This window comes from Piliocolobus tephrosceles, chromosome 1, assembly GCF_002776525.5.
Source record: "Piliocolobus tephrosceles isolate RC106 chromosome 1, ASM277652v3, whole genome shotgun sequence".
Classification (NCBI taxonomy): Eukaryota; Metazoa; Chordata; class Mammalia; order Primates; family Cercopithecidae; genus Piliocolobus; species Piliocolobus tephrosceles.
Window position 1 is genome coordinate 12,209,966 of NC_045434.1, and position 14,967 is coordinate 12,224,932.

At 42.9% G+C, this 14,967-nt stretch overlaps 1 pseudogene across 1 annotated transcript; it reads left to right on the plus strand.

Moving 5' to 3' along the window:
• The first annotated feature begins 12,178 nt into the window (after positions 1-12,178).
• LOC111545239 lies at positions 12,179-14,717 on the plus strand (annotated as a pseudogene). Its single transcript, XR_002732378.1, has one exon. The product of XR_002732378.1 is annotated as an ankyrin repeat domain-containing protein 46 pseudogene (transcript).
• The last annotated feature ends 250 nt before the right edge of the window (positions 14,718-14,967 follow it).

Below are 14,967 nucleotides of genomic sequence, written 5' to 3' on the forward strand. Positions count from 1 at the left end.
TTATGCTCTTTTTTGTTTTTTTTTTTTTTTTGAGATGGAGTTTCACTCTCTCACCCAGGCTGGAGCACAGTGGTGCAATATTGGGCTCACTGCCACCTCTGCCTTCTGGATTCAAGTGATTATCCTGCCTCAGCCTCCTGAGTAGCTGAGACTACAGGCACACACCACCATGCCCGGCTAATTTTTTTTTTTTTGTAGTTTTAGTAGAGATGGGGTTTCTCCATGTTGGCCAGGCTGGTCTCGAAATCCTGACCTCAAGTGATCCTCCAGCCTTGGCCTCCCAAAGTGCTGGGATTACAGGCATGAGCCACCGTGCCTGGCCGTTTTTTCTTTTTTGTTTGGTTTTTGTTTTGTTTTGGTTTTTTTTTTTTTTTTTTTTTTTTTTTTTTTTGAGATGGAGTCTCACCCTGTTGCCGAGGCTGAAGTGCAGTAGTGCAATCTTGGCTCACTGCCGTCTCCGCCTCCCAGGTTCAAGCAATTCTCTGCTTCAGCCTCCCTTAGCTGGGATTACAGGTGCACACTACCACACTCAGCTAATTTTTGTATTTTTAGTAGAGATGGGGTTTCACCATGTTGGCCAGACTGGTCTTGAACTCCTGGCCTCAAGTGATCCACCCACCTTGGCCTCCCAAAGTGCTAGGATTACAGGCGTGAGCCACTGCACCCGGCCGTTTGTTACACTTTCATCTCATTACCTTGACACTAATACAGAATTAGCTGATTCATTAGCTGATTCCTAAATCAGGAACCCACAAAATTTTAATAGCAAACAATACCCTTGATTGTATCATAAAACTGTAAGTGCCCAGAGCAAGCTTCTCAATTTGTACAGTTACTTAACCACTATAATAAATGAACCAAGGCCATTGTCAAGCATATGTCAAGGAGAGTCATTAACTAGAGGAATTTCCCATTGCTTTTGGGGATCATAGCCTCCCCGCCTCCCTGAGCTGACAGGTTCCATTAGTTGGCTACACACATTTGGCTGCCTTGTGGACTTTTTGACAGCTGAATAGCAGACCTGTATTTAAGGCTTTGTAATCCTTTTTCTTGATGCAAGAATGCCAGTTTTATCACCTTTCAGGTTGCTGCCCTCTTCAGGAAAGGTACTGACTCAGAGAGTATGAACCAGCTCTCCAAGAGAATTTTCAAAAGAACCAGCTCCAAGGTATCCACCTGAGATATCCTCCAAGACAAAACTGCAATTCTCAACAACATTTACCATAAGTCTATAATATTTATAAGACAAGGATTTCCCCCTGCATACCGTAATGTCATACATACCCATATATGGAAGGATAACTCAAAAAAACAGAGCAGCCCAATAAATGGAAGGAAGAATAGGCCAGGCACAGTGACTCCCACCAGTAATCCCAGTGTTTTGGGAGGCCGAGGCGGGCAGATTACTTGAGGTCAGGAGTTTGAGACCAGCCTGGCCAACATGGTGAAATCCCATCTTTACTAAAAATACAAAAAATTAGCTGGGCATGGTGGTGCGCACCTATAGTCCCAGCTACTGGGGAGGCTGAGGTGAGAGAATCACTTGAACCTGGGAGGTGGAGGTTGCAGTGAGCCAAGATCACGCCATTGCACTCCAGCCTGGGTGACAACAGTGAGACCTCATCTCAAAAAAAACCCACAAACAAACAAACAAACAAATGGAAGGAAGAATAAACATGAAAATTCCAAGGAGTAAACCTGCTAATACATGGACTCCATGAGAGCAAGGTCTTGGCCCGTTTCATTCACTGCTGTGTTACCAGCACCTAGAACAGCACCTGGCACTTTGTAACCACTCAAAATCAAATAGCTTTGAATGAATCACTTTGGTCTTTGACAGTGAAGTTCTTGGTTAGCTTATGAGACTCAGGTAAGGGGTGAGATTTGTGTTGGGATTTCAAGAATGGAAGGAGCCAAACAGCAAAATTGAGAGGCTAAGACTCTAAAGGACACACTTTGGAGTGGGTATAAATTCATTAAAAAAATTTTATTGATATATAATAGATGTACGTAGTTTCAGGATACATGTGATAATTTAATGTATTCATATAATTTGTAAAGATCAAATTAACATACTTGGGGGTATCCATCACCTTAAATATTTGTCTTTTGTTTATGCTCAAACCACTTGAATTCTTCTAGCTATTTTGAAATATACAATAGATTATTGTAGACTGTTTATTTCTTTGATCAAACTGTGTATTTATAGCCATTAATAAACTTTTCTTCACTCCCCACCCATCCTTCCCGGTCTCTGGTAACCACTAATCTCCTCTCTACCTCCATGAGATTCACTTTGTTAGCTCACACATATAAGTGAGAACATGTGATATTTGTCTTTCTGTGCTTGACTTATTTCACTTAGCATAATGACCTCCAGTTCCATCCATGTTGCTGCAAATGGCAGGATTATGGCTGAATAATATTCCATCGTGTAAATATACTATGTTATCTTTACCAATCATCCATTGATGGGCACTTAGGTTGATTCCATGTTTTTGCTATTGTGAATAGTGCCTCCGTAAACATGGGAGTGCTAACGTCTTTTTGATATATTGATTTCCTTTCTTTTAGGTATATACTCAAGAGTGAAATTGCTGGATCAATCATATGGTGGTTCTATTTTCAGTATTTTTTTTTTTTTTTTTGACACAGAGTTTTGCTGTTATTGCCCAGGCTGGCGTGCAGTGGTGGGTTCAGCCTCCCAGGTTACAGTGATTCTCCTGCCTCGGCCTCCTCAGTAACTGGGATTACAGGCGCACGCCACCACACCCAGCTAATTTGAATTTTTAGTAGAGACAGGATTTCACCATGTTGGCCAGGCTGGTCTCAAACTCCTGACTTCAGGTGATCCACCCACCTTGGCCTCCCAAAGTGCTGGGATTACAGGAGTGAGCCACCGTGCCCAGCCTATTTTCAGTTTTTTGAGGACTATCCATACTGTTCTGCATAGTGGCTGTACTAATTTACATTCCCACCAGCAGTATATGAGGATTTCCCTTTCTCTGCATCCTCATCAGCTTCTGTTATTCCATTTTTGACAAAAGCCATTTAAACTGAGGTGAGATTATATCTCACTGTAGTTTTGATTTGCATTTTTCTGATGATTATGAATGCAGTATTGCCTGATTTGGTCATATTAAGTGTTTGAAAGTCACTGTGTGTTTTAAATTTAAGTTTATAGCGTATCTCAGTTTAGACTAGTTGTGGGCAGCTATGCCCTTTGGGGCCTTTGTGGATGGTGCTCTCCTGGCCTCCCGCTCAGGCCCACTGACTTGCCACTTCAGCAGCATTCAGCCACTTTTCAGGTGTTCACTAGCCACGTGTGGCTACTGGCCACAGTATGGTACGGTACAGGTCTAGATAGTCCACATATTCTTCTATTCAAAAGATGTTGTTCTGAGTTATTCTTCATCTTAATTTCAATTAAGTCAATTAATTAAGTGGTGGTAATAACTCAATCATGGAATCATGGGTTTTTTTTTTGAGAGAAAATCTTGTGCTGTCACTCAGGCTGGAGAGCAGTGGCCTAATCACAGCTCATTGTAACCTCCAACTCCTGAGCTCAAGTGATCCTCCTGCCCCAGCCGCCAGAGTAGCTGAGACTACAGGTGCCTGCCACCATGCCTGGCTAATTAAATTTTTTTTTTTTTTTTTTTTTTTTTTTTTGTAGAGACGGGGTCTTGCTATATTGATCAAGCTGGTCTTAAACTCCTGACCTCAAGCTGTCCTCCTGCCTTGGCCTCCTAGAGTGTTGGTATTACAGGCATAAACCACTGAGCCCAGATCTGGAATCATGTACAAGGCAGGTTGTCGCACTGCCCATGTCTCTGCCAGAGTGCTTGCATGTTGTTGTTTTTACTGTTTCAATACTCCTCACTTACTGTGTGTTTGATAAAAGAATTAATGAAATGTGTGGCTGCAAAAAACAGGATGAGTCATGACAAAGACTCTCTCCTTTAACCAATCACCAACTTTGGGCTCTGTCCTTCGTCCAATGACTGCCCACTTAATCCAGTTTTAGCAAGAATCCTGCCACGTCAGTTTAGTGAAAATCCTTCACACTTGCTATCTGATCATTCTTTTTGTTTTTGAAATAAGACTCCATTTTTAATAGAGACGGGGTTTCTCCATGTTGTCCAGGCTGGTCTCCAACTTCTGACCTAAAGTAATCTGCCCCACTGGGCCTCCCAAAGTGCTGGGACCGCAAGTATGTGCCACCATGCCCAGCCTATCTGATCCTCCTTGATAGCTGATCAAATTCCTTATCCCCCACCCTCAATATCTTGTCACCCTTGCCTGCCTTACACAATCATCCTGCCAAGGTGGTTTGACCAGAATCCCAACTTATCCCTGGTGTTTTCTCTCAGTAATTTTCGATCCACTGACACTTACCATACTCCTTGGCTATAAATTTCCACTGGTTCTTGTATTCAGGGTTGAGCCCAGTTACTCTCCCTTACTACAAAACCCCACTGTCAAAGCCCACCGTAAATAAAGTCTCCCTTACCACCTGTAACGAGAGTTCTGACTAATTCTTTCTTTACAAGTCAAAAGGTCAAAAGGTTGTTAATGGAAAAACGTGACTGAAACATGACCTCCTACAATGGACATTTGTTGAGTTTGCTAAACCAATATACTTTTCCTGTCCCTCTGGGGTACTGCCATCCCCATTTGCAGGCAGTCTTAGTGGAACTAAGTGAATGTGGACAAGTGAATCAGAGTAGGCCAAAATTAAAAGTTCTGAAATTGAACCTTGAGAATTCAAACTAAGAATGAAAAGGGGCTGTTGGTGTCCCATTATTCTGAGGACCCATTGATTATTGCTTTCTTGGTCCCTAGATCTACCAAACTTCCTTTCTTTTTTATGTTTTATTTTTTTAGAGACAGAGTCTTGCTCTGTTGTCCACACTGGAGTGCAGTGGCTCCATCATAGTTCACTGCTGCCTCACCCTCCCAGACTCAAGTGATTCTGCCCCCTCAGCCTCCTGAGTAGCTGGGAGTACAGGTACATGCCACCACATGCAGCTAATTAAAAAAAAAAAAATTATAGAAACGGGGTTTCACTATGTTGCCCAGGCTGGTCTCAAACTCTTGGGCTCAAGGGATCCTCCTACCTAGGCCTCCTAAAGTGTTGAGACTATAGGTGTGAGTCACCTGGCCCAGCCACTTCCTGCCTTTCTGAAGATAATGACCACTTGTTTGAGTCTATTGTTTGCAGAATGTATCTATAATGACCTATGTGGGCCAAGGTGTGGAGTATATGGTAAACCTCTGTAAGTCTTAAAAAGATGCCTTAGTCCCTGCTGTACATGACCATTCAAGATAGAAGGTCTGGGTGTGGGTGGGAGATGATTGTAAAAAGGTGAAGTTCTAGCTACTGGGTAGGCTCACGGAGCATGTGACGGTGAGGGAAGAGCAACACTCGGGTAGCTGGGGAGGGAGCACCCTTGACCCCAAGTGGTGTGAGGGAGGGATTGACATTAATGATCTTTTGCCTTTCAGAAATGTACCTGAAGCCATCCTCACATAGGAAAATGCCCTGGTGCGGGTCTCCTAAACCCTGACAAGCCCTTTACGTTTAACTGACTGTTGTATCTACCATCCCCTGCCAGATAGCTCTAACCACGGTTTGATTGTCGTGCCTCTTCATCGGACCAAAAAGGCCAATGCAGGAGATGGCCCAACTCCTGCACCTCCCACACAAAACACCTGTCAACACCTATGGTCATCTTCCCTACCCCTATTTCTGTAGATGTTGCTTGGCCATCCCTTGGGTAGATGAACACTGCCTGGTTGGTGACGTGGGCCAACTGGATAAACTGGACTTGAAGCAAAACAAGGACTCAATTACTCAAACTAAGCTGGGAACTCTAGGGTTTTCCAGCCTGCCAGGAAGCCATATTGGAGGCAGTCAACCTATGCTTTTCAACTGATATGGGTCTTACTTGGGGGATCCCAACAATTGTTACTTTTTGGTCCCTGACACTGCACTTCCAGTGCAGAAGCCATGCATTCATTGGCCTTCCTTCCAAAATACATGGATTTGTATTTTAGGGGTCAGCCTAAGAGACCATAAGAGTATTTAAGAAAACACCACAAGGGAATTAAGTAGCCCTAAGATAACTGCAGAGATTTCTCCAAAATGAGGCTATTCTTGGTGTCTTGAGGGAACTTCCAGGGGGATAACTGACCCATTTTATTTATTTATTTATTTATTTATTTATTTATTTATTTATTTATTTTAATTTTTTTTTGAGACAGAGTCTCACTCTGCCACCCAGGCTGGAGTGCAGTGGCACCATCTCAGCTCACTGCAACCTCTGCCTCCCAGGTTCAAGTGATTCTCCTGCCTCAACCTCCTGAGTTGCTGGGATTACAGGTGTGCACCACCACAACCAGCTAATTTTTGTATTTTTAGTAGAGACAGGGTTTCACCATGTTGGCCAGGCTGGTCTTGAACTCCTGACCTCAGGTGGTCTGCCTGCCTTGGCCTCCCAAAGTGCTGGGATTACAAGTGTGAGCCACCACACCTGGCCAACCGACCTCTTTTAATGCATACGTTACAGGCTGTTTTCTCTACCATGGGAGTCATCTAGTTAGAAAAAGTGGTACAAATTTGTCCCTGACTTTAATTATCACCACTTTGGACCTGTCAGGTCAACCTCGGTTCATCAGCTGGGTGTCAGAATTGCTCCCGATTTCTTCCTTGTGGGCCAAGGCAGAGACTGTGCCTCACTAATACATCCTGCTGCACCTGGGCTAATGCCTCAAACCTCGTGGAGAGGTCAGTGCAGAACCTTAGTGATAATGATGGTTTACGAGATTTGTTTAGCTGGGTCGGTCCAGGATCTTGGGGGAAATGGTTGAGGTCAACTGTAAGTTGGCCTCATCCTGCTGCTTGGTTCCTGTGAATACTGGTTTTAAATGCTGTGTCAGATAAAATGAATAGATTTGGTCCCAGCTTTTATTGGTCAGAGCAATCAAGGTGGCTGACAGAGTGACTCACTTATAACAAAATTCACCAGAAGCTAAGAGTATAGAAATAAGAAGTGGATACTGTTTGGAGACAATTCTCCATCAGTTGCTCCATTTCTGCACACTCTGTAAGCAGAGGCACTGAAAGCCTTTGTTCTAGACTCTATTTTCAGTGATGTTAACATAGTAAACATTCCTGGACTACAGAGGGAATGTCTCTTTCCAAAGCAGAGGGCAGATTTGTTTACTGCCTAGTGCAATAAAGATCATGTCACCCTCTAGGGAAAGATCAGACAGGCCTTACTGTCAAAAAAAAATTTTTTTTCTTTTTTTTTTGAGACGGAGTCTCACTCTGTTGCCCAGGCTGTAGTGCAGTGGCATGATCTCGGCTCACTTCAACCTCCATCTCCCAGGTTCAAGTGATTCTCTTGTCTCAGCCTCCCAAGTAGCTGGGATTACATGTGCGTGCCACCACGTCCTGCAAATTTTTTTTTTTTTTTTTGTATTTTTAGTAGAGATAGGATTTTACCATGTTGGCCAGACTGGTCTCGAATTCTTGACCTCAAATGATCCACCCACCTCAGCCTCCGAAAGTGCTGGGATTACAGGCATGAGCCACCGCACTGGCCTGCTGTCAATTCTGAAAGGCTTGGGTTCCCAGTGCTCAGAGTTCCTCACCGTGATGCAGACCGACTGCACGTGCAGCTTCCACCTGAGCTGCTCTCTGTTATGTGGGGAGCCAGGGGAACTGACATGAACAGGAAGCTCATGCTGCCTGCTGTGCTATGAGGAATAAAGTCTTTATTTCTGACTTCAACACCTTGTGCTTTCTGTCAGCATCCAAGAAACTATGGCAGGCTAGCTTCTTTGCCAGCAGGTTGGGCAAAGTCTCAGACCCTTCACAGTTCTTGATATAAGGTCAAGTAAGTAGTTGAATTTCCAAAATGGAGTTCACAGGAATGGCCTGGGAATCAAATGTCCTGGAACATCCCTAATTTGCAGACAAAGAGCCTGAACCGTAGGCATAAGCAGCCTATCCAACATTGTGGCAAGGTTATAGCGGAGCTGAAGCTGGAACCAGGTCTATATGTTTACTGGTTAAGACTGAATGTGAAGTCAGACATTCTGGATTCAAATCTTGGTTCTTCTTTTTGCTACTTCTTGTTCTGTGTCCCTGTTTCACAACTGATGAAATCGAAATAATAATAGTACCTGCTTTAGGCTGGGCATGGTGGCTCACACCTGTAATCCCAGCACTTTGGGAGGCTGAGGCAGGTGGATCACTTGAAGTCAGGAGTTCGAGACCAGCCTGGCCAACACAGTGAAACCCGATCTCTATAAAAAATACAAAACTTAACTGGGCTTAGTGGCGGGCGCCTGTAATCCCAGCTACTCAGGAGGCTGAGGCAGGAAAATCGCTTGAATCTGGGAGGCAGAGGTTGCAATGAGCTGAGATCACGCCACTGCACTCCAGCCTAGGCAACAGAGCAAGACTCCATCTCAAAAAAAAAAAAAAAAAAAAGTACCTGTTTCAAAGGGTTATTCTGAGATTTTTGTCAGGCATTTATCACAATACTTGGTGTGTGCACACACACGGAAATGCCTGGCACCCAAAAACTGTTCCCTCATATTAGGATAACTTATCACTGCACTTTGCACCCAATATCGATGGACTCTTTTGTCAAGAGCTCATTAAAACAGAGTTGTCCTAAGAAGAACTGGCACCTGGAACCCTGTGAGAAACTGGCACCTGGGAGGGTTTATCTTGGCTGTGCCTCCTGATTAGAAGGTAGCGAAACAGGCCTCAGAAAAGTGGCTCACCCCTTCATGACCCAGTCTATCAGGAAATTTCTCAGAGGTATTAAAGCCGAATCTTCCAAAGACCACCAGAGACAGGCCTGCAGCCTGATCAAATCGAACTTTTTAACTTGGTGCAGTGAGCGGGACATTCCACAGGAACCATAGCATCCTGCTCAAAATGAGGGAGAAGAAATGCATCTTTAGCAAGGTTTAGGATCCCACTGTAGGAGTCTGAGGCAGATCTAAGGGAAGCAGAGATCAGTTCTGGATTGGTTGTGGTATCTAAAGTGGGGTTCATAGAAGCAGGGATTAATCACGATGTGGGTGCTGTCATAAACCCTTTCCAGTTGGGTATCCCCAGTAATAGACAAGATTCGCAAAGCAGGTCTGGGGGCGTCATTGGTGAGAAACCAGTAGTCAATCAAAGAGGGGATCTTTGTGATCCTTATGGCATTTCAAACTGCAGCATGACCTTAGAGCAGCAGTCCCCAACTTTTTTGGCACCAGGGGCCGGTTTCGTGGAAGACAATTTTTCCACGGACAGTGTGTGGGGTGGCAGGAGGGTTGGTTTCCAGATGAAACTGTTCCACCTCAGATCATCAGGAATTCGATTCTCATAAGGAGCAGGCAGCCTAGATCCCTCACATGTACGGTTCACAATAGGGTCCGTGCTCCTATGAGAATGGAATGTGGCTGCTGATCGGATGGGAGGCCGAGCTCGGGTGGAAATGAGTGCTCACCTCCGGCTGTGCAGCCCAGTTCCTAACAGGCCACAGACTGGTGCCAGTTGGCAGCCCGGGAGTTTGGGGACTTCTGCCTTAGAGAAATGATGATTCTTGTGACCTTTGCAACTGGTCTCTCTGCCTGTCCTCCGAGCCTGATTCACAGCACAGCCACTTTTTCCTTTTTCAGTTCAAACTGATTTCCACTTTCAGTGCCGACAGATTGTGACCCTCTCAGAGTTAGCGTGTTGTCCACTAGAATTTAGCAAGTTTGTTTGTACAACTGTGGAAACTGCCAAAGGTCCAGAGTCACTGGTCTCTGCACCCAGCCTCTGTCGGTGTTCACGAGTTAGGAAACTCTAGTCTTGTTCACATCCTGGGCTGCCACCAATGGGTTCATATACATTGGCTTGTTTTATTTTTAAAATTTAATTGCTTATATGTGTGTTTATATGTGTGTGTATGGTGTGTGGTGTGTGTGTGTGTGTGTGTGTGTGTGTGTGTATTTTTGTTGTAGAAATGGGTCTCATCAAGTAGCCCAGGCTGGTGTTGAATCCTGACTTAAAGCGATCCTCCCACCGTGGCCTCTCAAAATGCTGAGATTATAGGTGGGACCCACCATGCCTGCCCTTATGTGTGTGTTTAAATGGTAGTGATAGTGAGAGCCCTTAGCTGGGCTTTCAGTGAAAATGCAGCAGAAGCTGTGCCTAGAAGTTACTAATGAAACTTTTATGAACTCCCAGTTGGTATGAGGCTAAAGAGTGAAAGAGAGAGAAGCACTTCTGCTTCTATTATTTGAAAGTCTGGGCCAAGTGCCAGGGCTCTGTGTGGTCCCAGGACAGGCTAAATTTTAGTTAAAGAACTTTGGAGACTCCATGCAGGGAGGTCCTCCTAAGCCTCATTTACTTGGGCTGTTCGAGGAGCAAACCTTAGTTTAAGGCCGAGGCTTGGGAAGGAGGAGCAGCAGGCCGGGGTACAAAGAGCAGGACCACACCTCAGACCATGTGGCACAAGAGGACAAGGCTGGGTGCGGTGGCTCAGGCCTGTAATCCCAGCACTTTGGGAGGCCAAGGCAGGCAGATCACTTGAGCCCAGGAGTTCAAGACCAGCCTGGCCAACATGGTGAAACCCCATCTCTACTAAAGATACAAAAATTAGCTGATGTGGTGGTGCACAGCTCTAATCCCAGCTACTCGGGGGGCTGAGGCAGGAGAATCACTTGAACCCGGGAGGCAGAGGCTTCAGTGAGCCGAGATTGCACCACTGCACTCCAGCCCGGGCAACGGAGCAAGACTCCATCTCAAAAAAGCAAAAAAAAAAAAAGAGGGCATACTCTGGCCAGGCTGGTACCTCCTCCAGTGGTCTCAGCTCTTCAAGTGTGGTGGTGCCTTTGGCCCCTATAATGGGCCGTGCAGTACCTCAAATCCACGGAAGAGAAAAGGCTGGCTAACATAACTTATTTTGGGCTCAGAAGAAAAGCAAGAAGCCAGTCTTTACTTATGACAATCACATAAGCTAAGCAACTTGGGAATGATGGAACTCGAGGATCTGTCCCTCCTATCTTTTAACTTTTCTCTCATAACTTGCCTCTCATTGTGTGTTGTATTCTCGAAGAAGTCCTTCACTTGATATTCTATCTAGTTCACTGATTTGCTCTTGGACTGTGTCTTATCTGCTGTTCAGCGCATCTGTTGAATGTTTTAACTTTAAAAGCTATTTTTCTCATGTAAAACCTTTTCTTATCATCCAGTCTGCATTCTGCAGGTGTTATTGACTTTACCCCTCTGAAAATATTAACTATAGTTATTTTAGAACCCCCTTCTGCTTTGTTAAAGTCTCCTCAGGTATAGAGGTTACTGTCTCTCAGGATGCTGGTTTTCCTCAAATGTTTGTGATTGTTGATTATTAACAAATCTAAGTTTGAGAGTTCCTAATAACTTGATATCTTACTGTCCACATCGTTGTGGGAAAAACTGTTGTCTAAAGGCAGACCCTCCATGTGCTGCTACCTAGCTCAAAGAGAGGCATGAAGCATTCTGGCTGCATTTTCCTCATCTCTATGTTGTTGTGATGAGAGGATGATTTAATATGTCAAAACATTGAATTTTATAGTCTCCTCATAACTGAGACTTAAACAGGCATGTATTCTGGGAATGTCAAGTAACATAAAAAATATTAAGCATTAAATTTTTTACAGAAACCACTATTTTGCATAGTGGTTTTTAGCGGCAAATCTTATCATAAAATAAGATTTTTTATGTTGTCAAAGATACAAATAATTAAAAATATATATTTTTAAAAATTAGCTGGGTGTGGTGGCATATGTCTGTAGTCCCAGCTACTCATGAGGCTTAGGTAAGAGGATTACTTGAGCCCAGGAGGTGGAGGTTGCAATGAGCCAAGATTGCACCACTGTACTCCTACCTGGGTGACAGAGCAAGACCCTGCCTTGAAAAAAATCTATATATATTTAGATAGATAGATATAGATAGATATAAATAATTAATTTTTTAAAACTTATGTTCTAGATATGAGAGTCGGTTGCAGATAATCATATCGCATATTCTTTCTCATTTCCAAACTCATACTTAAAATAGCAACAAAAGAACCACCTCTCATTCTAGCTTCTCCTCAAAGTTTTTGTAGTACTGACCCTTAAAAACACATTATCGACCACCTCTGGGAAGCTGCTGCTGTCGCCGCTGCTCGTTGGAGTCGCAGGCGTGTTCCATCCACCACATCAGAACAATGTCGTATGTTTTTGTAAATGATTCTTCTCAGACTAACGTGCCCTTGCTACAAGCCTGTATTGATGGGGACTTTAATTATTCCAAGCGGCTTTTGGAAAGTGGCTTTGACCCAAATATTCGTGACAGCAGGGGCAGAACAGGCCTTCACCTTGCAGCAGCTCGAGGAAATGTAGACATCTGCCAGTTACTGCATAAATTCGGTGCTGATCTTCTGGCCACAGATTATCAAGGAAACACGGCTCTTCACCTCTGTGGCCATGTGGATACTATCCAGTTTTTGGTTTCCAATGGACTCAAAATTGATATTTGCAATCATCAAGGTGCTACCCCTTTAGTTCTGGCAAAGCGCAGAGGAGTAAATAAAGATGTCATCCAATTGCTGGAATCTTTGGAAGAACAGGAGGTAAAAGGATTTAACAGAGGAACCCACTCGAAACTGGAGACCATGCAGACAGCTGAGAGTGAAAGTGCTATGGAAAGCCATTCACTCCTCAATCCCAACCTGCGGCAAGGTGAAGGAGTCCTTTCCAGCTTCCGAACCACGTGGCAGGAGTTTGTGGAGGATCTGGGCTTCTGGAGAGTGTTGCTTTTGATCTTCGTCATTGCTTTGCTGTCTCTTGGCATTGCCTATTATGTGAGCGGGGTGCTGCCCTTTGTGGAAAACCAGCCTGAACTGGTGCATTAAAGGAGCTCATGGAAGATGAGGCAATTAATTGCCTATTTCCTGGCTTCCAATGTTTGTTCTCGGTTTCTCAGAATTTTTCTTAGTGCAAAGCAGTGAGGGCGGTACATGTTTCTTTTTGCATTTTTAATTATTGTAATCCTTTTAGATAATGATGTGTTCATTTGAACTAACTGCATACTATGATCAAGTATATTGCATCCTAACGCTACCTCTGACTCAACCTGACTTTGTAGGAAAACCTACACATAGCCTTGTTTGATAAAAACATAGAAATGACTAGAGAATAGAAGATAAAGGAAGAGGCTAGGAAGTCCTTGCTATCAAAACCTTATCCTAATATAGGACCAATTGAAGTATGCAAAAAGAAAAACAGTATCTTATATGATTAGTTTTTGTTGGTGGTTTTGTTTTCATTTATTTTTGCAAGAGCCACTTTTTATTTACTGTCTCTAGGGATAAGAGATAATTTAAAACTTGAAGTACTTTCTTCAAATCTTGTGTAGCAAATCAGTATTGTTAGAATCTATTCGGCTTATTTTAGTATTTTTAAGTCTAGTCACAAACCAAACAAAACTTTTGAAAATGAGCTATATTTTGTTCAAAGGTGAGTGATTTGATCTTATATTTATTTGTTTTTAGGTTAATTTTTGATTTTTTGTAAACTGCTTTGCTCGTTAATATCTGTGAAAAATAAATGAGTTCATTTTGTTCACTTTCCAATTTTCCCTAGTACCCTATTCATCAGAGATAACCATTCATCAGAATTACAGCCAGAAAATCCTTTTTCTACTAAATAGTTAACAGGGAAAAATAATTCTGATATTTAACTGTCATAAATCTGTAGTGCTATTATAGTGAAAAACTCAGTTCTATAAGCTAGCTGTGTTGTCACAGTTTTATCATAGTTCGTAATTATTTCATGTGCAGTCCTATTTAGAGGCCCTGTTAGACTTTTAACAATCCCATCCATATCTGTAATTCTCTGATGGCAAGAATGGATGGAGCATTTCTGAGTTAACAGTGCTGAACAGTATTGTACTGGGTGTCATAAACTCTTTATGAATGGTAATATTATGTAAATTGAAATCTGGCCCTCAAACTATATTGCAGCTTTCAGCAGTATATTTGAAGGCCTCTTTTGTTAATGATCCTGTAATGTATGAATTATGTTCTTGAGTTATTAAAAAAGAATATGAAGGCTTGATAATTATTCATTGGGTAAAGTCAGGAAATTGTAGTGAAAGAACTAATGGTTTTGTTTTTTGGAATACAGGCACCTAAGCTATTGCTAATTGAATTGCTGCTAGAATTAGAAATTATGCTTTAGAATAGAATTGGTATTTCTGTGATTCTTTTAGCTTCTTGGAGTTTTCTCTTGTATCTATATATATAGTATTGAGGCTCGCTCTTTCATGTGGCTTTATCCTCTCTCTAATAGCTGTTGTAAAATTCCTGAGTAACTGGCTGCTTCAGGATCAGCTTGCAGAGTCTTGCTTTTAGGTTAGACACAAACAAAGTAAATCATAGTTGGTGTAAATACAGCAAAAAACAGCTGGCTTTAGAATGGAGAACACTACAATTCAAATTTGAAGTATATTCGGAAGAAAACTTTGCTTTACATTTGTTTGTAAAGCTAAACAAATATGCAAAATTAGTCAAAATGTAAGTATATAGCATTTTTGAAGATTAATGGTTCCTTTTATGTGCTGATATCTTTGTATTCTGTTCTCTGCATTTATCATTCAGGAATACTACCAATAAATGTATTTATATATCCCTTAATCATGAAAAAAAATAAAAATAAAAAAATAGGGCCGGGCGCGGTGGCTCAAGCCTGTAATCCCAGCACTTTGGGAGGCCGAGACGGGCGGATCACGAGGTCAGGAGATCGAGACCATCCTGGCTAACACGGTGAAACCCCGTCTCTACTAAAAAATACAAAAAACTAGCCGGGTGAGGTGGTGGGCGCCTGTAGTCCCAGCTACTCTGGAGGCTGAGGCAGGAGAATGGCGAAAATCCGGGAGGCGGAGCT